General features: G+C 42.2%; 1 protein-coding gene across 1 annotated transcript in view; it reads left to right on the top strand.

The window, feature by feature from the left end:
• The window catches only part of LOC127056308 (uncharacterized), a 279,257-nt gene that overhangs the window by 104,263 nt on the left and 149,411 nt on the right, over window positions 1-25,583 (top strand).

Genomic DNA, 25,583 nt, shown 5'->3' with positions numbered 1-25,583 from the left:
GGTTGTTAGTGAAATGACAGAGAACCCTGAAACACTTCTTGGATCAGGTAGCAAGAAATGAGTTCTTAAAGGCGGCAGAAACATTGCTTAGACTCTCACCAACTCAAAGCTATCCTTTCCCTTTGGAATGGCTTTTCTCTTTGCACTATAAATATACAGAGCTAGTCTCCAGTGCTGGCATTTTTCTGTTTAAACGACAGTGTGGAGTGCATCTCCTCTTTTATAAAATGCCCAGATGTGCCGTGCAATAGAAGAGGGACAGCAGGGTTTGCATTCTAGCACACAGAGGATAGGGAAAGCAAAGCATTTGAGCTGACTGTACAAGTTGTGTGTCTATTTTCTCGACTCGTGGTTCGATTCTCTGTGTTCTCGGGATTTTTCAGGGATGTTCATTCCTGCCTGCACATGTAATTCTCATTGTTCGGTCACTGCCATGTGCATTTAGGGTCTGGACACATGAGCTGTGAGCCTGGGAAGAAGACAATCATTCCTGGCTGACAGTTTAGTGGGGAGACCGCAGCAGAGATCGCCCAGCTGTTTGTTTCTTCTCACATTTGTTGCCTGACTGTTGCAGGCTGAGGAGATTTTGAGCAGGGCTGCAGCAAACTAGTTTCTTCCTTAAGCTAATTCAGACAAGTGTCTCCAAGCATGTCAGCTGACTGCCATTTTCCAGGCAGTATTGCTCTGAGTTACCAGCCAGAGGCATGCCTAGTAGAAATTTCAGCTATGGTGGTATATCTTTCCTTAGCTGCATGTACTGTTAGTTTATGAAGGGCCTTGTAAATGTGTTGCTCTGCTGTAAATGGCATGTTGTTCAATAAAATCTTTTTATCGCTGAATAGAGCACAGCTGCACCTGCACTACCCTGTCTGAGGCCTTTGAGTGTTTGCCCCCTCAGGTTTCTTCTTTGGGAAGAGCACTCAGAACTGATCAGATTAAATCAACAGGTGTGAATCGTGCCTAGCACTGGGATGATACTTCTATTTTTTTTTCAAAGGGTTTTGTATACACATTCATGTGTGATACATCCGTGTGGCACAGGCCATTTTGTGGGCACCACATGCATCTAACAGGAAGTGCAGAGGTGAGTGAGGCACGGAGTCAAAGTTTGAGGATTCTGAGGGAGAAGCAAATCCAGTTTCATCATTATGTTCTTGATGTAGTAGTTTAATAGAAGCAATTCACTGAAACCTAGGACTCCCTGCTCCTCAAGAATGCTACCATCAGTCATATTCATAGAGTTTAAGGCCAGAAGAAGCCACTAGATCATCTAGTCTGATCTCCTGTATATCACAGGCCATCAATACTCCCAAGCACCTACACACTGAACCTAACAATGGAAGAGAGACCATGTGAATGAGACTTGTAGGTAACTAGATTGTTATGTGCCACAGGCAGAGACCATAAGAATGGCCACACTGGGTCAGACCAATGGTACATCTAGCTGGGTATCTTGTTTTCCAACAGTAGTGAATGCCAGATGCTTCAGAGGGAATGAACAGAACAGGGCAATTATCGAGTGATCCACCCCTGTCATCCAGTTTCAGTTTTGAGCAGTCAGAAGTTTGGGGAGACCTGAGCTTGGGGTTGCATCCACGATCATCTCGGCTAATAGCCATGGATAGATGTATCCTCCGTGAACTTATCTAATTCTTTTTTCAACTCCGTTATAGTTTTGGCCTTCTCAACATCACCTGGCAATGAGTTCCACAGATTGTGCATTGTGTGAAGTCGTATTTCCTTATGTTTGGTTTACACTTGCTTCCTGTTAATTTCATTGGGTAACCTCTGGTTCTTGTGTTATGGGAAAGGGTAAATAACACTTTCACTGTCTCGACACCATTCATGATTTTATAGACCTCTATCATATCCCATTCTCAGTTGTCTCTTTTCTAAGATGAGCAGTCCACGTCTTTTTCATCTCTCCTCATGTGGAAGCTGTTCCAAAACCCTAATCATTTTTGTTGCCCTTCTCTGTATTTTTTCCAATTTTAATATGTGTATTTATTTTAGATGGGGTGACCAGAACTGCATGCAGTATTCAAAGTGTGGGCGTACCAGGAGTTTATATACTGGTATTATGATATTTTCTGTCCTATTATCTATCCCTTTCCTAATGTTCCTAACATTTGGTTATCTTTTTTGATGCACATTGAGCAGATGTTTTTCAGACAACTGTCCACGATGACTCCATGATCTCTTTCTTGAGCTAATTGAGAACCCATCATTTTGTATGTGTAGTTGGGATGATGTTTTCAAATGTGCATGATTTTGCAGCTATCAACATAGAATTTCATTTGCCATTTAGTCACCCAGTTACCCAGTTTCGTCAGATCCCTTTGTAACTTCGCAGTCAGCTTTGGTCTTAACTATCTTGAGTAAATTTGAATCATCAGCAGACTTTGCCACCTCACTGTTTACCCCCTGTTCAGATCATTTATGGACAGGAGGCACTGAGGTACACTAGAGCTCAAGGCCCCTGCAATAGCAGGGTAATGATGAAGTGAGATACAGCCAGAGAATCGTGGCAAGTGACCTGCATCCGCATGCTGCAGAGAAAGGCAAAAACATCCCCAGGTCACTGCCAGTCTGACCTGGGGGAAAATTCCTTGCTGACCCCACATATAGCGATCAGTTAGACTCTGAGCATGTCAGCAAGTACCTACGAGAGAGAGAAAGCTTGGTGTCACCTCAGAGCCCTGCCCCATCCCATCCAATGTTCTGACTTCAGCCATGGCCATCTCCGTTTATAGAGAACAGTCCAATCCCCTGTCAGCCTTCTTTTTGCAAGATTAAGCAAGCCAAGTTCTTCCAATCTCCCCTCATAAGATAGGCTCTCCATTCTCCTGTCCATCCCAGTAGCTCCTCTGCACCTGTTGCAGTTTCAGTTTATCTTTCTTGAACATGGGTGACCAGAATTGTACACAGTATTCCAGATGAGGTCTTACCCATGCCTTGTACAGGGCCATTGATACACCTCTGTGTCTACTGGAAATGCCTTGCATAAGCATTGTTTCCATTTGCAAAATGTGTTTAAGGCCCCAGAAAGAGTCCATGTCGGAGTTAGGATTAGAACTGTAGATCGTGCTTCTCCCTAAAATAATTTGTTTTACTCAGATTTTATTATCTCATTATTCATCATTGGGGTAATGCTGAAGCTATTGTGTCCAGCAGCACCAATGTGCTGTTATGGAGCAGCAGAAAAAAACAAACCTCAAAGATTTGCATTGAAAGTGTGTGTTTTACATACTTTAAAGTGTTATCTACTGCAAATCTTAATATTTCATTTTTAAAAAGCACCTGGCCAAGCATGAGACTGCTAGCGTCTGGATTGTAAGCTGAGGTTCAAGGCAAGAGTTCTGTCATGGTTTCATGTCATCTCAATCAGGACATGAGGAGATCCTGCTGCGTCACTCAGGGAGAACGACAGAAGAATGAATAGGAAGTATGTGTGTGCACCAGCCACGTTCAGATGCTTCAGAGTTACAGAAATGGAATGCTGGAAGATGAGTCAGCCTACAGGGAATTAATAGAGAGGTTACATATTTCCAGAATCGGCCTCAACAATTTTGGGTGGGGAACAATATTTCTATCCTACTACATTTTGCAGTAGACTTTTTTCCATAATGATCTCGCTGCTGTGCTTGGTGCTGGTCTGAGGCTTTGGGGAGGGTTACCAAGATGGGATCCAAACAGAGATAACTGATAAACTTTTGCGGGACCTTCAGGAAAAGTGGAATCCAACTGCTTGTGTTGGGTTCCATGCACAGTCGCTAATATTTAAAATAAATAATTGTTTCTTTTAATAAGCTGGAGTTCAAGGGGGCCGACTGAGGTTTGTGAGAGACTTTTGGTGAATTCTAAGACTTTAGGGAACATGAACTGACATTTTCTCTGCAGAGAAAATAAAATAGCAGTATTCCCACTTTACAAATGGGGTAAATCTAGTCTTGGTAGAAATCTCCCTCTAGTGTGATCAATAATCAAGTGTGATGTTTTTAAAGGGAATCGATTTTTAAAAATTTGCCATTGGAGGGGGAATGACTAATGAGAAAAAGATCTAAAAGGCAAAAGACCCACTGTAACAGCATAAAAGTGCACACCAATGTCAGCTGGAGAAGCTGTGCAAAGCATTGGACTTGCATAGGCTCAAATATAGTCTAGTCTTTTTTTATTGTCAGGCCCTGGCATTTTTGGTCTGAATCACTTTCCAGTGTGTTACATGGAGAACCTCCCTCTCTAAATATAGAGGAAGAATACTTTGCAATTCTATCAAACTTTCCATTCAAGGATATTAAAGGACTTTAAAAGCGTTAATGAATTAAGCCTTACAATACACCTGTGGGGTATTACTGTCCTTATTTTACTTTATAAATGGGAAACAGTGGCACCGAGAGCTTGAGACCCAAATATTCAAAAGTAGCCTGTAATGTTGGATGATTCACTGTTTGGGTGCCTGTCTTAAAATATGTAAAGGTTGATTCTTCCTTGACTGCTGGTCCTTCTGTGTATTCCACACTTGGGTACGCATGCACTCCATGTGCCTCAGACCAGAGGTTTCTAGCAAGTTGTGTCCATTGCTCTGCACCTGCACAGTTGCCTTCCTCATGCTCCGAACTGAGGGCATAATGGGGAGGTTGGACCAACACCGCTCCAGTTCTTTCTTGTTGCCCTTCTCTGTACCTTTTCCAGTTCTAATATACCATTTTTTGAGATGGGGCAACCAGAACTGCACACAGTATTTAAGGTGTGGGCATACCATGCCTTTATATCAAGGCATTATGATATTTGCTATCTTTTTATGTATCCCTTTCCTAGTGGTTCCTAACATTGTTTGCTTTTTTGACTGCCTCTGCATACTGAGCAGAAGTTTTCAGAGAACTATTCACAATGATCCCAAGATCTCTTTCTTGAGTAGTGAGAGCTGATTTAGATCCCATTATTTTGTGTGTATAGTTGGGATTATGTTTTCCAATGTGCATTACTTTGCATGTATCAACATTGAATTCCATCTGCCATTTTGTTGCCCAGTCACCCAATTTTGTGAGATCTCTTTTTAACTCCTTGCAGTCTGCTTTGGACTTAACTTTCTTGAAAAGCTACTTGTGAACATTTGGCCATAAATGACTAAGTGATATCGTGGGAACTAGAACCCAGATATCTTGGCTGAGAATTTGTATTGCAGCACGCTCTCTGTTCAAACTGGGATGTCTCTCCAACCCCATTCATTTTAATTTTATTATCCAGCTGAAGAGTTTGGATTTGCTTACTGATATTTTCAGTTTCAATTTTGCGGGTAAGTCTTTTTGCTTCTCTAGTCCATTTGTTGCTGGCTTAGTCCTTCACTTTATTAATAATGCTTCTTGTCCATTCATTTGTCCTATGTCTTGAAGGCCTGAAAGAGCATAGGAAAGTGGTGATTACTGAAAACCAGTATTTTGACTAAAGAAGGCCACTGTGGTTTCACGACAAATCCTCTTTGCCTTTGTGCCTGTGTTGCAATTTGCTTGCATAAATTGCGCATCTGTGTCCAGATTTCCATAGGTATATACTTGTTTGTGTATGTGCATTTGGGAGTTTTGAATACACTCACATATCCCCTTCTTGGAAATATGGTCCTTTAAAATTGCGGGGGTGGGAAAGAACCAGGGAGTTATTGTTTCACCGCTAGAAAACTGCATAAGTGAGGGCTGGGCTATTCATTTCTCTTCCCATTTGTTGCATTACTGTTGCTGACTAGGGACCCGTTAGCAGAGCTGCAGCAAACTGTTTGCATATTTCTTGTTTGGTCTGAGAGATTTCCTTTTGAGGCATCTTTTTTTTTCCTTTGGCCCTTCTCTGCAGTAGTGATGTTTGCAGCTGTGTTTGTGAACTACAGTGTATAATTTCATTGACCCCTTTTCTCCAGGGTCATGTAGTCGGTTCCAGTTGAAGAGGCCACACAACAGGAGATTGATTTAAAGTTCAAAGTCTTTCAGCACTTTTCAAGAGACAAAAAAATAAAATAAATAAAAATACATTCAGTGCCTCAAAGCATACACTAGTGCATGTTGACATTGTTTTACGGTTGATGTGGCACACTGTGAGTTAGGAGATTTCAGTTGGATTAATCAACTCCATCCTCACAAACTCCCCAGATGTATTTCTTTATATATTTCCCCTCCATTGCTCTATGAGCCACCTGCCAAAGTAGCTCCCACTAGTGTTCTCAATGATCAATTGACATGCTTAAAATGTGGCCCAAACCCAGGATTTAAAGAAACAAGCCATGCCAAATTAACTTGGATTTTCATTAGGTGCAACAGTTTATATCAAATGAGGTAGGCAGGAGGTAAACAGATCCTGAACTCTTTGGGAAGAATTGCAGGGATACTTCAGCCTAGGGGTGATAACTTGCTGGCCATGAGGTAAAACTGACGTGGAGATAATTTCAGATAATTACATAGTGGTACTGTTCATTAACCAATGCTGAACTGCAACTGGGAATCCTAGTCAAATATTTAGGGCATGTGTATTAACACTAACTGAGTTAATTGTATTTAACGTTATCACAATAATACTAAATCTATGTAATTGACTTGGCTGTGTTGCACATTAGATATATTTTTCAACACAAACGGTGATTTAGTCAAATATTTAACAATAAAAACAGGAATAGAAAATAGAACATTTCTGCATATATGTGCAATGGAGCTCATTTGTGGCGTGAATGCTGATTTTTGGAGCTTTAAGTGAAGCATTCCTTGGCTTTTTGTAGTTTTAACTATGCATTAATGGGGGCTATTGCATTGAATTTCCCTTCTTCTTTGTTTAAAAGAGAAAATTCTTGTTTTTCAGAATGTCCCAGTTAGGCACTGGGGATGATGGGGTGGGAAGAGTTCCCACTTTGCAGTGGCTGTGGTTGCAGAGGGAGGAGTTATGCTTCCAGGGTTATACTTCCCTTTGGCTCTGACTGGCCTGCAGATGGGGGGAGTGCCAGCAAGAGGTGGGGGAAGTGGAACAGTCCTTGCACTGCTGCAATGGAGCTGGTAAAACAGCTGTAGCAACTTTGAAACTCATCCGATTTCCTGCTGTCCCTTCCCTCCTGCTGTTCTAGCAGCCTCATGAGCGTCAGGCAGTGGGATTAAATCATGGGGGAAGGCAGACACCTGTCCAAGGGAGCAATAGACACCCATGTGAATGGGTAGAGCTCCCAGAGACGTGAAGAGGGGGCAGAGAAACTGGGATTTGGTGAAGATATGGGGAGACCTGCTGGCGACTGCAGGTGGACATGAAGTGGGGCTGGATTATGAAGGCTGGAGTGAGGAGGTAAGGAGAGAGTGGCATATATGATAGGATGGCCATTTTGGATGGATGGCAAAAGGAGTGGGAGAGGGGATGGGGGCATTTCAAAGCTGAATAGGTTTGTTGGGAGGAAGTGGATTTTGAATTTGTACTAGATGCCATCTTAATGTGTCCCTCTGTATGCCTGTGTGTGTGTTACTTTTCCTGTCCTCTGCCCACACCTTTCAGACCTTGCTCTATATGATTTAACATACCTTGCTATTGGGTCTTGTGGAAGTTGGAAGTAAGTCATTCTTTTTGTAAATAAGAGGAGAGGCTGAAATAGACAAGCTCCTGCCAGTGTGATAGGAATAGAGTGATGTGCTTGTGACCTGAACCTTTCTGGGCAATTGGAAAATGGAAAAAGCCACTCAAAGTGAGTTTGGTGTGTTTTGGTATCATGGTGCAGGCTAGCCCCTCTCTCCAATACTCCTTGATACTGTAAATCCATGTATAGCTAGGGTATTCCACTTCTGTATCTTTGTCTAAGTCCAGTTGAAATATAATAATGATAGTCACACATTTTAAGAATTAGAGAAATGTAGCTGGCCCTCGGATGGTTCATGCTCATCTGGGGAGGCTGCTGGCTTAATACTTGGCATCCTGTCTCATCTAAGCCTTTCTCTGAATAGGGTTAGTTAAGAGCCAACTGTTCAGCGGTGTGTCTGCAGGTGCTGAAGGTTAAGGGGATGTTACACAATATTTTATTCATCTGAGTGTACCTGTAGTTCCGTGGTGAACTGCAATGGTAAGTTTATGTACTGAATGCCCCAAATAGCAGGGGCCATTCAACACAAAACTGAAGCTAAACGTATTTTTTATTGTTGTTTTCAGTCCCCTGAAATCACAGAGGCAAGAGCACGAACTCCCCTGGAGTATGGCCCATAGGAGCTCAGGTTAATAGTGCTGCTAATGATGTGGTACAATCTGGAATGTTATTAAGTTGTTATCCCAGAGTAATTGAACTCTTTCCAAACTCTGCCATATTCTCGAGAACCCTTATGTGAGCTTCTAGGGGCCAGCTCCATGTGCCAGTGAGTTTCTGATCTACCAATACATTTCAAGCTGGGAATTGACATTGTAACAGGAACTGACTTGTGTCTTGTTGGAAATTTCACACACGTGTGTGTGTGCATACACACAGACTCACACACAGACACACATACACACACAAGTTCAATATCTGTTATGTGGTAAATGCTCTTCCTCTGCATAATCTATGGAGCATTTTATATGGTACATAACGGTTCAAGCGTTAAACATAAAATAGTTTCAGTGCTTGCCAGAAGCTTATCTAAGCCTCTTCGATATGCAGGTTTGGGTAGGAAATCTCCAAAGCAAATGTAGGTCCCCTACACACTAGACCTCAAATTATATTTTCTGAGTCAGCAATTCAGGTTAACTAAGCGTGGACATGAGCAGACTATGTTTAAATTGAGTTTAGAAGCTCTGGTTGACTGTTTAATGTACATGGCTTTAGCTCCTGCATAGACAAAGTCTTCATGATATTTTCATTACCTCCTTATTTCATTTGGATGGAACATAGCATAAGACCAGCCTTTCTCATGGTATTTCTGCCCTTCCATTTATTCCGACAAAAAGTGCAGAGGGGAAAAAGTTATCCCCATTTTTTCAGCTTTCTAAACAAGTTTGGTTTCAATTCTGGATAGAGGTGTAGTCCTTAATTTATGCAAACTGGTTTTTCGCATATCCTGTAATGAGAGATTGTTCTCATAAAATTTCAGCACCATTTTCCAAAAGTAAGAGGTTTAGCTAAACTCTGGCTGGTTATCTGAGCCAAATAATTTTTTGCCCTTTTCATAATCTGTATACAAGAGATGTTTCTCTCTCTAAACCGGCTCAACATTAAAAAACATATATTGCCAATAGGTATTTCCCGCAGTTCTCCTATAGAGAAAGGTCACTTATCACAAGCATGGTGGTTGTCAGTTGTTGGCAGAATTGTAGATGGCCACATTTGTTTCATAATTTCCAAAACAGGGTAGGGAGGAGAATCAACATTAAAATCCAAACACTATCCCTGTCTCTTTCTTATTTCTTTGGAATATTTGAATTTAACCCTTTAGAGTCTGCAAACATACACACACACACCTATCTCCTCATAACCATTCTTTTAGCTGATAGCATGAAAAATCTCAGCATTCTAGGAGTTTAAATGCCTTTAGAGAGCAACAATATTAGGGTCGATTTTGAAAATTGGCTTCTAAAAATGCGTCTGCAGTTCTTGTGCATGCACACGGCAATCATGTTTCTGAATCAAATAGTTGGTTGGATGCAAGTTGAGGCACGCAAACTGTGGGCACAGTTTGGAAGCCTGTTTTGATGTTGACAGAATATTTGGCCTGCTATATGCAAATTTTGTACTGTACCTAATCTACAACGTTTATGAATGTAATTCACTTATATTGGAATTTGCATGAAATATGCTGATATGCACATAAATATGCACCATTACACACATAAGTTATAGGGTGTTTTGTGCTGCTGTAACAAAAAAAAGGGCTTCAGTTTTTCAACTAGTAATATGCAGACTATTAGGCCATAATGTGCATTAGATTTATTCATTATTCTAGAAATGAATATGAAAATGACCAAGACATGTATTTTGCATCTGTTTTTTCTGATTCAGAACAATTTCACTTTGCTATGGGTCAAAATGTTTTAAATGAAGAAGTGAATAAAATTAAGCTATTGCTGATGTCAGTAGTGAAAAGATAGATCTGGGGACAGCAAGATGCAGAAGTTAACTGCTGCAGTTTATGCATTCTAGGACTGTTTTGTAACAACATGTGTATTCCCTGGACGATGATGATGATAGGAATATTGCCACTGATTTAACGCATTGTACAGAAAGCTGCCAGTTCATGGTTTGTAAGAGGTGTTTGCTGGAGTGAAAAGTGGGGTAGCAGAGCTCATTTATGCAAGAAAGGGATTGGGAAGTGCTCTTGTCTCCATCACTCCTGAATGATGATGCTTGGGATAATAAGAGATGCAGAAAATCAGCTATGCGGCCTCCCTCCCCTATAGCCCATTACAGTGACTACCGGATTTAGATTGTTCAAAGGCCTTGCAGTAAGGTACAGTGGAAGGGAACTGTGTTAGCAATCAGGGAATCTCTCTAATCTATTGTACTGTATTGTCTTTAATTATGAATCTTGGACTCATCATACAATTGCTGCACTCAGAAGTGCTTCTGACCGAGTCTAAACTTGTTCCCCCCCACGACTGTATAGAGGCTTCGCTCTGACTTACTTTTATGGGCTCTCGATATTTTAGTGTAAATCCATTTTGAATGTACTCTCCTGGGCGGATTCCTTTTTAGACTCCCAAGCAAAATCTAAGATAGGCTAGTCTTGGGATGGACAGGAACCAAGGATTCACTGGCTTTATCGCAGAACAACACAATATAACAAACGTGTCTCATGACACAGTAAGGAAACATATTAAAGTGAAGGCTGCTTTTGTTTTAAAGCAGCAGGCACAGACGTATTTCTGAGTAGGAGTGAGATAGCAGGGCAAGAGTTTATCATCCTGATAATGGAAACATTTTCCACATGGTAATTTTAAATTAGTGTTACAAATGTCTCTTCCCTGTTGAAGACTGCCTTTATAAATGTAGGCAAAGAGGAGTAACCCAGTGACTGTTCTGTCACAACAACGGGGGTAGGAGGGTGTTTTGTATTAGGTTATTGATGGTCATTCTGCTTGCCAATAAAACATTCCCATGCTGGATGCTGAACGCCCTCAGCTGAGCATGGGCCAAGTTCATGACTCAGATGAGACACTTGCAGAAAGGCACACATTGGCATTTGGAAATAGCAGTACACAGAAGGCTTTAAGAAGAAAAGGAAATATAGTATATACAGTGTGCTCTATCCCCATTGCTGGGGCCAATGTGCAATTTTAACATGCACTCACTGAAGAATGGGCATTTTCCTTGTAGTGTTATGTGCTTTGGGGGTGGATGGGGGGGAAGAGGGACCTGTTTATCCTTAACAGTGTAAGAAAAAGGTAAAGAGTTCAGCTCTGGAACAACAGAATTCGTATAACGAATGCAGTCAGGGTCAATGTAACCTGCTGAGCAAGTACCCATCAGGCATATCAAACCTGCATCAATTTTGCTGTGTCATGAAAGATCCACTCTTATGTATGCATACAAAAGTATAATAGCAGGCTTTTTTTAAGCGATATATTACAGTGCATACCACAGATCTGGGATGGAGCCTGACCCTGATCATATCATATATAGTGCAGTAGCATTTAGCTATTGTTGTTGATCCTACCTGAATCTTAAAGGCATAATTTCAACTGTTCAGCACTGTCCTCGTTTTTAATCAAGACTGCAAAAATACAGTGGAAACCTGAGAGTGGGAAGAGAGTCGGGACATAACGTGCACTGTAATTCTAGAGACAGATTTTGTCTGTGGAGCTGGGAAGATCATATGTTCGTTCATAAACTTTGTTGTGATGCTAGTGTGATAGATATGGCAACTTCCTGCCATATTCTTGGGAGATGTTGTTGAATTAGGTGTTAGTATCTTTGGGGTTCCACTATATTAAATGAATGGTCTATGTCCGGTTGTGTTCTACTGCACAGGGGAGGGCTGCCACAATACCACCTCCTGGGAAGGCTCACATATACCCATTCAAACTGGATTCTTCAGAGACCAGGAGACAAAGCAAGGACTTTTGGAGAAGTGTCCTGAGTTTAAACTGACTTGGGGCTCCTCTTCATGATCTAGCAGATGGGCAGGACTTTCATCTCTGGGGCTATTCACAGTGCATTGCCAGCAGTTACAAGCTACCACACAGGTCTTTCTAAGCAAGCACCTCTTTTTCTTCAGGTAAAAGCATTACAGAGAAAACATATACAAACCTGTAAACATTCCTATATGCTTGCAAAAAGCTTACCAGAGGTTACCCATCCGTCTTATGGGGCCCTAGTAAGCTAAAGTTTTTCCAACCCTTCCTCAAGGCTTGGGGTTCCCCTTGGATCAAAAGCCCTGTCTGTCTGAAAATAACCCTGATTTGTAAGAATTTGAAATTGGTAGTTGTATCGTTCTTAAGAGCCTGCTTAAGTTAAAAATACACAGAAACCAGAGGTAATGCAACTTGTTCATCAGATCTATAGCAAGTTTTGCAGATTTTTAAAAAATTAAGTTTCTGGGCCCACTTCTGAAAAGGGGGTGGGAAGAATTCTGAATTCTAACTCTAACCTTAAACCGAACCCTAACTCTGAATTTGTGATCCAATTATGTAACATAAAGCTCATAAAGCGGAAAGGAATATTTAACACTGGTCTGTTAAGGCAGTCCTTCTCAACCAGGGGGCCAGAGCCCCCTGAGGGGCTGCGAGCAGGTTTCAGAGGTCCACCAAGCAGGGCTGGCATTAGACTTGCTGGGGCCCAGGGCAGAAAGCTGTAGCCCAGGTCCCGAGCTCCACCACCTGTGGCTGAAACCAAAGTCTGAGCAACTTAGCTTCGCAGTGCCCCCTGTGGTGAGAGATCCCAGGCAATATCCCACCTTGCTACCCCCTAATGCTGGCCCTGGCTTTTAGATGCAGAAAAACAGTTGTTGTGGCACAGGTGGGCTGTGGAGTTTTTATAGCATGTTGCGAGGGTAGGGCTGGGGGCTCAGAAAGGTTGAGAACTCCTGTATTAAGGGATTTAGTTAGGTGTTGGGGCAGAGCAGTTCTTTCACTATGCAGCTGCAACTGAAGTATCCATCTTATTGGGCCTAGAGGGTGCAGTTCAACAATTTATTCAGTGTGTAGCAGAGCATGGGGCTCGGATGAGAGCTATCTGGCTCAGATGCAATCCTGGTAAGGCTGAGATGATTCTTAAAGTCAGAGGGAGTAACAGGAACAAGCAGCAAAGATATTGTCAACTGCTTCAGTAGATGTTACACAGGTTCACTGCCTGGGAATAGTGTTGGATCATTGTCTGCTTCCTGACCTGGTAGCAGCAGGGGCAGAGGACCTTTATCAATCTATGCTTGTCATGTTTGTTTGTTTGTCCTCAGTCACACATGTTTTTGTCACTTACGGACTAGAAAACTGAGTTGTGCTCTACAGTGGGCCACTCCTGGAAATTTCAGCTAGTACAGAAAGCAGCTGCCTAATGCAGGCACTTCTGAGTGGTAGCATGTTATCCCTGAGCTGCCAGCTCGCTTCTGGCTGAGGTTTAACGGGCTGATTTTGACTTATAAAGTACTATGTTGGATCCTGACTACCCCAGGAGACAGCCTTTTTCCTTGTGGGATACCATAGGAGTTATGATCACATTTGCTGCTTGACATACCAGCTTCTCTGTTTAAGTGGAGGGGGCTGGTATAAGGGCATTTGCAGTAAGAACTTTTACCTCATGAATACTTTCCAAGCCTGATTTTAAATAACTTGTATATTTTGACCATGAAGCATGCTGCAGGTCTCCCAGCCTTTTTCTGGGGCGGTGTGTTGACTAGGTGAGTACACAGGTGGAAGAGGAAGTTTGTAGATATGAGGTGGACTGAAGAAGGACAGTGTTAGTGAGGCTATAGAGTCATGTGGCTATTGATACACTGGAACTTGTATATGCTCTTCCAAAATCTGTGTGGGGCCTAGAGCTCTGAATAAACAGTGTTAACTGGAGAAGCAAATTGGAATTTGTAGGCTTGGATTTGCTTAGTGTAAAAGTAAGATTGTATATTTTTTGTGTTGGTTTTGTTGTAATACTTCTAATCTCCCCTTGTTTCTTACTGTCCTATTCAGATTGGTTGTTGTATCCACAGATAAATCATTCTGTGTAAAACAGTGGCAGCTCTTCCCCCTTTTTGGACCATGAATCTGATCATGCACATTGCTGTGCATCTCCTCAGCTATTCTGCATGTCCTCACTTCCAAATTGATTCCAGTGGCTACTGGAGTCCCTGAAAAACATTAAGAAGGTGCTTAGCATCTAGCAGAATTAAACCACTAATGAACTGAGATTTGGTAACTGTTATACCTACCCCTCTGATAGTAGTGCAGGCTGTTACCTAAGCCATAGCCTCAGGCAAATTCCAGGCCATATTCTGAGGTCCACCAGAAATGGATCCTGACTGTGGGCAGATAGATCTGCATGAAAAAGTACCTGGAAGTACTGAGGTTATACCCTGAGGTAACTAGATGGTCTGAGGATAAATTGCAGACTTCAGAAGAGAGCAACAAAAATGATAAAAAGTTCGTAAAACGTGACCTATGAGGAAAGGTTAGAAAGGGCATGTTTAGTCTTGAGAAAAGAAGATTGGGGTGGGGAGTGGGGTGGAGGGTGAGAGACCTGATAGCAGTCTTCAAATATGTTAAGGGCTGTTACACAGAGGATGGTTATCAATTGTTCTCCATCTCCACTGAAGGTAGGACAAGAAGTAATGGGCTTAATCAGCAACAAAGGGAGATTTAAGTTAGATATTAGGAAAAACTCTTTAACTATAAGAGTAGTTAAGCTCTGGAATGGGCTTCCAAGGGAGGCTGGGGAATCTCCATCATTGGAGGTTTGTGCTGGCCTGTTAGACAAACACCCATGGGGGATGATCTAGGTATACTTGATCCTGCCTCAGTGCAGGGAGCTGGACCAGCTCCAAATATCCATGAGTCTGTGTTTACAGACCCACAGATTGTATTTAGCCTCTCTATTTACAGCACTCAATAAAAAACAAGTCATGGCATAGAAGAGAACTGCCATGTTAGTCACAACTGCCCATTGTTCCACTGCTGCAATACAGTGGTTATTTGTTAATCCCCAAAAGCCATGTTAAGGCCAGTGTGCTAGTAAGAATGGGCACTTATGAGTAAATTCCATGGATAACCCAATTTAAACACGGCAGCCCTCTGTTATGAATGGAGTCCTTTGTCACCAAGCATGTGGTGCACAAAGAGTGTATATACACGCAATCTAGCAATAGTTACGCACTTAAGACCGTTCCAAGGAGATTATTTAAATGGTACTTTCTTTCTTAAACACTGGTCCAACCTTGTTCCTTCCTCTCCCTGCATAAGCACGTAAGGAAGCATCAGGTTGGGAGGTCTCCTGAAGATCCGTTTTCCATTTGAAGGCAGAACGGATCAAATGGAGAACGTTCATTCCAGTGGCTACTGGAGTCCCTGAAAAACATTAAGAAGGTGCTTAGCATCTAGCAGAATTAAACCACTAATGAACTGAGATTTGGTAACTGTTATACCTACCCCTCTGATAGTAGTGCAGGCTGTTACCTAAGCCATAGCCTCAGGCAAATTCCAGGCCATATTCTGAGGTCCACCAGAAATGGATCCTGACTGTGGGCAGATAGATCTGCATGAAAAAGTACCTGGAAGTACAAAGAGGATGGTTATCAATTGTTCTCCATCTCCACGGAAGGTAGGACAAGAAGTAATGGGCTTCTTGAGAAGCATTTACTTTGCTTACTCTTTCCCATGCCAGTAGGTGCCATGAACTTCATAATCCCTCTACTTCCCTCCCCTGCCAAGCCTAAATAAAAAGGAGCAGGTTGACTTTGATTGTTGTCCATTGCCCCTATGATAAAGAAAAGGAAAGCAGGGCTGGGCAACAAACGGAAAGCTCAGATCTAAATCCAAACACCCACACCATCATTCTGACCCACATCTGAATTTCTCAAATTGGCCCCATCTCTACTATGAGCTGGGACAGAACCCTGGTTCCAAACACCCCAAATTTAGGAGTGTTGATAGTTTGGATTTGAATTTGGCTGCTTGAGTCCATTTCTAATTTTAAATGAATAAATAAAACCAGGACTGGCTCTAACAGTGCTGTCAGTCCTCGAGCCACAGAGAATTTACGGATCATGGGGGGGGGGGGTCCCCAATACTTGTGTGATGTTTACTGCTCAGGCTGTAGTGCTACAGTGTGAAGAACAAGGCACTCTCTGCAGACAGCACTCTGTGGTGCTCATCACTTGAGCCCTGTGTACATGTTGCCCATTTTACTCCCCATCCTCATTCACCAAGCTGACACCGCATAAAGGAGATCTCAGGCTGTAGCTTGGGCTTTTCAGCTGGAGACTCAGTTGTAACTCTTTGCAGCGAGACCCAGTCGTGCTTGAATTGATCCTGCCCATTATGTTTTCCAGAAACTCAAGTGAAACCTGTAGCAGAAAATACAAAAGATATGTCTTCAGGAAAACGTTGGGTTTAATTTAATTCTGAATATTTAGGCGGCCCAGGCGATTGTCTGATCTTGTTAGTTCAGCAGAGAGTTGTGGCCTTTGTGCATCTCTTCCTTCTCTGTGCAGTGAAGTCACACATCTATATTTGGAACATTCTAGTCTGTTGTCATGGAGATGATTGTATTGACACAGATACAGCAGTGTGACTTCATTCTGTGGCGAAGGATCCGAAAGATGCTGTGTGGGAAGGATGGAGGTTTGCTCTAAACACTCAACCATCAGCGATTATGTGCGCTTCAGACTAACAGCTGTATTAGGATGCGTATGATGTGTGATTAAATATTCTGAACTTGAGTGTGGAGAGATCTGGGTGAAGTTACACCCAGCATTTTAAAAATAGTGTAATTTAGAGCTGCACAGAACAGCAGACAGGTAAGACCCTGGGACACAACAGCTACATCCATCCTGCTGCTCCTGGAAGCCATAATATGCTAGTGATAGTAAAAATGGATTGGAATGGTTGCAGTTTAGAATTTCCAGCAGTACCACACATTTTATGCTCAGAGTTTAAGGATTTGTAGGCAAAATGATCTCATTGATTTCCCCAAATTCCCAAGGTTTACCATGCTGGGGAGGCAAAGCCTGGCAGACTGTAGAAAGTGATGGAGGAATAACCTTGCCCTCTTGAACTGACGCACAGCTGTGAAGCTATGGGTCTGCACATTGGCAGGGTTCCCTTTCCAGAATACAGCACATTGTCCATTGGCACCAGCCATGAGTAGTGGAATAAGGCAGGCCCTGATGAAGTCTCCAGAGAACATTAAAGGACCTTCTATCTCAACCAGGAAAGGTAAACCATTTTCATTTGAGATGCTAATTGATTTCATTTTAAAATAAATATATATATATCTTATGCCAGGTATAAATCACTTCGTATCAGTAGATTTTATCAAGTATTTCTAGCTTAGATCTAGTCTCCTTGTATTACTATGGTTATGCTGAGAAAATACTGGGTCCTGTTTTCTGATCACTTATGCCCCACATCTCAGTACTATACATAACTGAACTCTTTGGGGATTGTGGTCATATGTCTTCCTTAGCTTTAATTTGGCTGAAACTCTGGAAAATGCTGGTGCCCTAAGGGTTAATCAAGGAGATGTTATGAGAGTCATTTAAAGTATATAAATTAGTTACTTTGACAGTCAAATTTTGTGACTCTTTGGGCCTTGCCACTAGTGCCTGGGAATTGTGCACCCCTCAAAGGCAAGAAGTCAAGGAATTAGAAGTGGGGTGGGGACATGGAGGCTGTAACAGGAATGTTGCATTTATTTGCCTCACATAAAAAGCATTCTAACAAGTCATTGCTTGGCTCAACATCTTATCAGGAAGGAGAATCTTAAGATAAGAAACTTCAGAAGGAAAGAGAGAAGCTGCATCCTGAATTTGAGAACTTAACTCTGCAGGGGGTTCTTTCTTCCTGTGGCAGCATCTGCAGGAAGTGTCCCCTTGTCTTCCTGTGCATATTCCAGACACGCTATATAGGAGCCTCTTCTCTAGACTACAGTGTGCTGTTTGCATTTTATTGCAGAAAGCAAGTCTTTCACCCTGAACCATAAGTAAGGAAATAGGTGAGATACATGCCTAGCAAAAACCTTGCCCTGTTCCCAGTACAGCCACACATTTGCCAAATCAGATAAAAAGGCATGTGCCGAAACTAAGATCCACAAGAGTCAAAAACAGTGCGTCTCTTCCTAGGTCCATTTCCAAACCATTTTCCATTGTGGCCTCTGCAGATTTGACAGTACGTCTGCACTACACATAAGTCCCAAGGCTGGTTGTACAAACTACCATGGTTCTGCACTGGGGTCTTCCTAGTCCACTTCAGCACCATGGCTCCAGCAGCCAAGCTCCACAATGCTCAGAGCCGCTCCATCCCCTTTGGTGGATTTCATCTTTAACTTTGATGCTGAATGTTTGCTATTTAATTGGATTTCCAGCAAATGGAAATTCCTCTCTCCCATAGTTGAGCAATAGATTGCAACTTCGAGGTGTGCAGTGTATTCGTGACTACATGTAAAATCCGCTCCAAGTTGTGTTTTCACATTTTGCAAATCCTAACACTACAAATGTTGCAGGGAAGACTCCGATTTCTATCTGGGAATGGGATATTGTGATTGAAAGGAGCCTTTGCTATTTTGTGTGGCTTTGATGCATAAAGCCATTTAATGACTTTTTTTGGAAGTCAAATCTGAAGAATATGAAAATGCTGGACAGTTCTAACTGCAATGTAAACATTAGAGCTGTTTTGTCCCAGAGAAGACCCCTGATCTTCCTCAGGCTGTTAGCTTCCTATTTTACAATGGTCACTCATTAAATACTTAGCACTTACAGTATTCATGTTACTGCAGATACTCTTTGGATAAGGTCCAATACTGAAGACTCTACACTAAGCCTGAGCATGAAGTAAAATGACAAGTAGTTTAAAAGCCATTCAGTTCCCTGGCTACGTAATCAAGGGGGAGATTAAATAAGATAGCAGTTTAATTTGTTGTTCATATTTCCAGGAAGCTAGTCCTCAATTTTTATTAGAGAATATACTAGGTTTGTTTTAATGGCCTAGGCACAACTGACCAGAATCTCCTGAGGGCATCGCTTTCAGGTTATGGTTATATTGTACTACTGTGATGAACAACTATAAAATGTGAAATATTGTCTAATTGTAACCCAAGCTGTTTTGAGTGTAAAAAGCTGGGAAAGCTGCAGGCAGAAAGGCTTTCCTTAAAAAAAAAAATGTGTTTTGGGGAACAGCCCAGTTGCAGACTACTTTTGAGAAACAGAGGTAAAATGGCTTCTGCTGCACCTCCTGACATTGGGAAGTAATGTCCCCTATCCGGGAGCTGTATCTAGTACCGTGTGACCAGTACCAACCAACATACCTCAAACAGGTGCATTTGAACAGCTGCGTTTAAACAGTTGCACTTCAAATGGGTTTCTTGACAATTGCACACACACCACTTCATTTTTTGTACTGTGCGCTCAAAGAGAGGCAAACGTCAAGTGAATATTTGACATCTGTCTAATCGCCACATTGATAGACTATTGACCAAAGAGATGGAGGGACAGCGACGAAGCAAGATGCATGTCTCATTTGAACTTTGTGCTTAGTCAAGTAGAAAACTGAGGCAGCATGCATAACAACCTTTTTATAAAGTTAAAGATAACAAAACTACAGGGCTGCTGTTGGCCATTATCTGGCTTCTTTCAGCTGAAGAAGATGGAAATCTTTCCTGACACTGTAGTGGAAAATATGATAAAGCACAGGAGCAGAAAATGCCAAATGCAAAAATGTCACTGTTGGTACTATAGAGTGCCAACTTGGCTGATTAAGAAAGCCCAGTGTGTATCTAGCAGTGTGAATTATTTGACATATTAACTGGTTAGCTGGGCGAAATTCTGCTCAGTTACATAATGCAGCTCCCACCAGTTTCAGCGGGAGTTTCTTTGTTACATAGTGAATTTGGTCTGCTGTGTGTGTTTAATGGATGTGGCAGTGGCAGGCATCCAGTCCAGTCAGAACTGCTCACAAACAAGTTTTACTGGCCAGAGTTTGAGGTTGGAAGCCCATTCATAAGGAGTACTGTAAAGCTTTGTAATCAGATTCTCCAGAGGCAATGATTTAGCACTAAAATGTTGTGATTGCTGGCTTCTCATTAATAAGGCAGAACATTTTCTGGACACCACAACTTTTGCAGCTAAAGTAGGGGCGGGAATATTGGGAGCATTAGATATTTCTGATTTAGCATTAAAGTCAAGTGAAGTCAACATACTGAAGTCCGATTCCACAACTGGATCTTATGATATCTTCCCCTGATGTTTTCAGTGTGGGGAATCTTGTCCTCTCTTGCATCTGTGCCATTCTGTGGTGGCTGTTTTTCTGCCTCACTCTCCATGGGGTCTACTTCTTTTCTTCCTTCACCCAACTCCCCGCCCCCCACCCCCATCTGCTCACATGCCTTCAATTACTGGCTCATAGATCTGCTTTATTACTTCTGATCCCTCTTCCTAAACTCAGTCCTGCATCTCAGCCACTTAGATGTCTTGTCATCAATATATATTAACATGGCCAACTCTCACCCCTTTTTTTCTTCACAAACTTTCTCCCCTCCCCCGTTTCAGTCACCGTTATCACCAACCTCACCCCAGTCACCCAAACTCATAATTTAGAAGTCATCTTCAACTTCTTCCACTTTTCCTCTCTCCCCCACCCCATTCAGATTGTATCCAAATCTTGCAGCTTCCTCCTTCATAACTCATCTATAATATGCTCTTTCCATCCAGACAATGATTCTTGTCCAGGCTTCCCATCCAATCTGTAACATCTTCCCTCCTAACACGCACATCTACTCTCTCCCATCCACGCAGAATGCAGCTGCTAAGATCACTGTTTATTGCACTGATCCACACTCCTCAGGAGAACAGCAGATAATCGCCATGCTCTTTTCCTCCCCAGGAAGGACTAGCAGGGAATTTGCTATTCTCCATTCTACTGGTTGTGGGGAACAGCTGGTAGTTTGAGACTCCCAGTTGTCAGGGGGTGGACTAGGGGCTGGAGATGTGCCTTGTTTTTTAGACCATGGTGCTCCTGCTGACTTACAGTGCTACCAGTAGGATTGCTGCAGTGGCTCTGGATGTAGCTTGAGAGGTGGGGGTCCTATGCAATAGGTAATCTTACCTCTGTTATAATCTAGGAATAGCCAGCCAATTTAAAGTGACAGAGATTTTAATGGAAGATGTTGTCAGGGTTGAATATCTTCAGCTGAGCCTGAGGACTAGTCAGACCAGCCTCCAGGCAGATAAATGAGCTTTGCAGAGCTTGTGCTTTTATGGTCAGCAGGTCACTAGCTGCTCAACACTTGAACCCACAGCTACGACTGCTCTTGCTCCTGTCCTGAATCAGCACCAGCCCTACTTCTGTCCTGCCCCAGCCTTGCTCTTGCCCTTGCCCTGATCCTGGTCCCTGACTCCAACCTTAGTGCTGGTTTCCTCAGCACAGTTCTAACCCATTGAGTCTGACTGCCCGTGCCCAGGCCTGGTAGATGTGTCTGAATTCTAGGCTTCCTTTGAAATTCTCATCCATGGAAGTTTTCTTTTAAGTTTTATGTTTCCATTGCACAAGAACATAATGTTTTGTGCTCTGTCTGCAGCAGATGATAACTAGCATTTGCTGTTCTCACCTGCAGTGAGTTAGCATTGCTGATTATGCTAATTCACAAATCAGGACACTCTACCAGGGGTCTGTCTAACATAAGCTAAAACCCACAGGGCTAAATTCAGCAAATCTGGCACAAGTAGGTGTGATGCTGTGGTACCAACCTGACTCATTGCACCCGAGAGCTGAATCGTCCCTGAGAAAGGCAGGATGTTTTTTCCAACTTTACCTGTCATTGAAGTTCTGCTAATTGAGAGCTCTGAGGAAGACAGCTTTAAATCTGCTAGGGTATCTAGGAGCTGTCCTACTGGCAGACTGAGGAAAGTGGCTTGATTAACCAGTTTCCTAGAAACCTGGGCCATACCTTCCTTTTGGCTTAGTATCTCCCACTTTTGGAGCCACTTATAGATCTCCTCATAGTAAAGTTATGGCTTTTGTGCTGCCACAGCCCAACCTCGTTACATTTTCCTCCATCAGGGCTTTCCACCACCAGGCCATTATTCACCCCATGGTAAAGCAGCGGTAAGTTTGATTGACTGTTGTCGAACATACTTGAATTCAGCTCCAGGCAGATGGGGAAGAATCAAAGTTTGTCTAGTGGAAAGGACCATGCCTAGTCTATGAGAGCTTAGTACATAAAAAGTAGGTCCTACTTCAGAGAAAAAAATGGTACCTAAGTATTATAAATATATTTTACTATTTGTTTTATAATACACTGCATCATTAGCCCTAGGTCATCCTTCTCTTAGAAGGAAGTGCAGAAAGTCGTTAAATTATTCCTGAGGTTAGACTTGAGCCTTACACTATATCCTTTCTGCCTTATTCTCCTCACATTGCTGAGAACGGAAGCAACTGCCTCTGTGAAGCCAGTGGAATTATTAATGTCAGTGAGATCTCTAACGTAAGCAAATGAATGATTTTTAAAGCAGTTGTTTAATACTAAATTACATGGATAACTTAAAAGCTAATTTGCTTGAGAAGTTAGTTCTAATTCATTAAAATGTACTCCACGCAGCTCTTAACATTTTTACATGACTAAAAATATCCCTATCAAAAGGTGATTTCATTGCAAGACTCCCATGTTCTGGAAGATCACTCAATTATTAACTCTTTTTTTGGTCAAATTCTTTTATTTAACGAGTGAAATTGACAAGTAGCAACCTAGGTATGTATGTCTTTATTCCAGTCATAATTTCTTTCTACATCATACATTGAGGTCATTGTCTCTTGCTCTGATCTTAAACATCCCACTTTGAATCTGTGATTTTAATGCCTTTGCTCAAATACAGGCTAAAAAAACATACGAACCAATCTGCTCAGTTGTTTGGTATACAAAGCTGCTTTTGTTGGCCTTCAGGGAAATACTTCTGAAATGGGTGACTTTCTCAGTGATTAGGACCATGTTTTTAGAGAGATATATTAGCCTCAAGTTAAGTGCATGGAAGTGATGACTTTCTGTGGAATCAACAGGAAATATTAAAGGCTAATACACTCTACAGTGGGGTAATCTCTTACTGTTGATATGATGAAATAGGCAGTAGTTAAATGACAGGTAGGAAACATGGAATATCAGGATTGGAAGAGACTTTAGGCGGTCATCTAGTCCAACCCCCTGCTCAAAGCAGGACCAATCCCCAATTTTTGCTCCTAATCCCTAAATGGCCCTCTTAAGAATTGAGCTCACAACTCTGGATTTAGCGGGCCAGTGTTCAATCCACTAAACTATCCCTCCCTGCACAGAGAGATAATCTGAATTAAAGCTCTTAAGATACTCTGCTTCTCTCTAGCAATGTTAAACAGACTATGCTTGCAAATGGCTTTTATCTTCTGGCTCCTTACAATTCTGAGATACATTGGCTTTGTGGTCAGGTAATTTGTGGTCAACACTAATTCATGACATAATTCTAGCTTATCTAGCTTCGGTGCTGTGTTACAGCTGTGCTCGAGACATAGTAAGAGGCAGAGAAAAAGCAAGGACACTGTATGTGACATGCAAGATGGAGTTTGTGACTGAGACAGGAATCTCTTTCCACCAGTGTACTTTTCAGGTGAACCTCTTGCAAAGCAGGTTAGGGGTGGATTTGTTCTCTGCGATAACTGTCTGTGTCTCCTCTCCCAGAGAGCACAAGCTTTCAACCCTCTGGCATTGCTCATGCAGAGAGGAAATCCAATGAGAGGTAGCTGTCTGTTTCAGATACTTGTTCAGGGCCACCATGCTGAGGGAAACAGAAGAGAGCTATGGAATACCATACTGCATGTTTCTTTTGATGGGTAGTGTGCTTTTATCTGCCAACTCCATTCTTCTGTGACATACAAGGCTTTTGGACATTTCAGATTCTCTTTAGTGACAGACAAGTTTGTGAAGTAGAAAGGCTATAAGCACTTATCTTTTGTTGTCCATGGCAAACTAATGAGCACATTTATGACACAACATTTCATTCCCACTAGAAGCACGGTGCCAGAATCAGATACATCAGAAGTGAGTGATTTGAATGCCTGGAGTTAGTGATATTATAAACTCATGAGTTTTGCCCCCAAAATCATGATTTTGAAAAAAACCAAACATTTTGGGTGTTTTTATTTGCCTTTTGGGATTTATTTTATTTTATTTGAGTCTTTATGTTGCACTTGGGTCACACTGAGGCTTTGGTTCATTCAAAGATTCTTCTCTTCATACTTTGCTCCCTCCCCAGCTGCTTGGACACTTGCTTCTGCATTGGTATGTACTGCCCTTAATCAGTCCCTGTGAGGAAGCAGCTACCTCCCAGCTTCTATTGGTGGCACAGCTCTCAGTGAAAGGAAATGAAAAAGCACTGGGAACCAGAAGATCTGCCATGAATTTCCTCCGTAGCCATAAACAAATCACTTAGTGTCTGCATTCCTCAGTTTCTCTTTCTGTAAGCAAGCAGTAGTATTTACCATACCTCCCGGGGCTGAAGTGAGGTTTTGTTCATTAATGTTTCAGAGCTATTGGAGATGGAAGGAGTATTTTTCAGAGCCTCTCTGTGCTTATGTCCATGGAAGTTCTGTGCCAGATGGTGAAGTGCAACAATGGCCACAACTGAAATGCTGTCCTTAGGGTGGTGGTTGGCTCTTGTTGGAGGTGGATTCTGTCATTCTGACTGGGTGTATTGCATGACTTTTGATGGCTGCAGTGTTGTGTGTGTATCTTAGGGCTACCTTAACATGCACCAGTTAATGTAACCTTTCACTGTGCCATTCGGGATGAATATGGATGCAGTTTGCTTGGAGCATACCTCATTTTTCAATAGGCCTCCGTTTTGGGACTTGCATTTGCTACTCACACAGCCCTGGCCTAAGGTCATTTGTGGCCCCTTTGCAGTACTGCAGAATGCCTCACCGTTCCAGCATACACACCACAATCAGGTACACTTTTTGAGTGACAAAGTTACAACTGTCTAAGTTCTTAAGACTTTCTCCACCATAGGATTGGCCCATCAAGACTAGACTATGGGATGGAGGACTATATAGTCCATGCCAAAAACCACGGCCTGCAGTTCCTACCCAGGCAAAACTCCCACAAGGAATTTTGCGTGTCTGAGGACTGCAGTATTTGGTTACTTGTTTCCCAGATGTAACTTAATGTAGTCAACACATTTGTGATTCTGGACAATTTTTTTTGAAGACCTACAGGAATTTTTGGTCATGTGTCTTTTATTCCAGAAATCAATGTTAGGTCATCTTGAAATTCTGTGTTTGGCACCTGAAATGAAGTAAAGAGAAGAGCAATCTCCCCAACATCTAAAGGAGCGATTAATGAAAGCTATGAAGTGTTAGCCTCTTTAGAAATGGCAGTGAGTCTCTCCTCAAGTTTGTTCATTTTCTGAGGCTAATTTATGACTGTGTGATCAGCAATATTATTTTCCATAGTG

This window comes from Gopherus flavomarginatus, chromosome 8 (assembly GCF_025201925.1).
Source record: "Gopherus flavomarginatus isolate rGopFla2 chromosome 8, rGopFla2.mat.asm, whole genome shotgun sequence".
Lineage (NCBI taxonomy): Eukaryota > Metazoa > Chordata > Testudines > Testudinidae > Gopherus > Gopherus flavomarginatus.
This window is presented reverse-complemented; position numbering and strand designations above follow the sequence as displayed.